Below are 633 nucleotides of genomic sequence, written 5' to 3'. Positions count from 1 at the left end.
TAGATCAGGCTGAACATCTTTAAAAATGTCCTCTAGCTCTGATTCGAGACTCTCAGTCATATAGACCTCTTCCACCAGGGAGTCAATAATATCAACGCCCAGGCAGTCGTCTAATGTGTCTGGATGTTGCATAGCTTTGACAACATTCAACTTAAACTCATCCTCATTGACTCTCAGAGTTATCTCCCCTTTTTGGACATCAATGAGGGTTCGTCCAGTTGCTAGGAATGGTCTTCCTAAAATGAGAGTTGCACTCTTGTGCTCCTCCATTTCCAGCACTACAAAGTCAGTAGGGAAGGCAAATGGCCCAACCTTGATAATCATGTCCTCAATTATGCCTGATGGGTATTTAATGGAGCCATCAGCAAGTTGAAGATAGATCCGGGTTGGTTTGACCTCTTCAGTCAAGCCAAGCTTTCTGATAGTGGATGCGGGGATTAGGTTGATGCTTGCCCCAAGATCACATAGAGCTGTCTTGGTGCAGTTACCCTCTAATGTGCATGGTATCATGAAGCTCCCAGGATCTTTAAGCTTCTCAGGTAAGCTTTTCAGAATGACTGCACTGCATTCTTCAGTGAGGTAAACTTTTTCAGTCTCCCTCCAATCCTTCTTATGACTTAAGATCTCTTTCAT

The sequence above is a fragment of the Arachis duranensis genome, chromosome 9 (genome assembly GCF_000817695.3).
Source record: "Arachis duranensis cultivar V14167 chromosome 9, aradu.V14167.gnm2.J7QH, whole genome shotgun sequence".
NCBI lineage: Eukaryota > Viridiplantae > Streptophyta > Magnoliopsida > Fabales > Fabaceae > Arachis > Arachis duranensis.
This window is presented reverse-complemented; position numbering follows the sequence as displayed.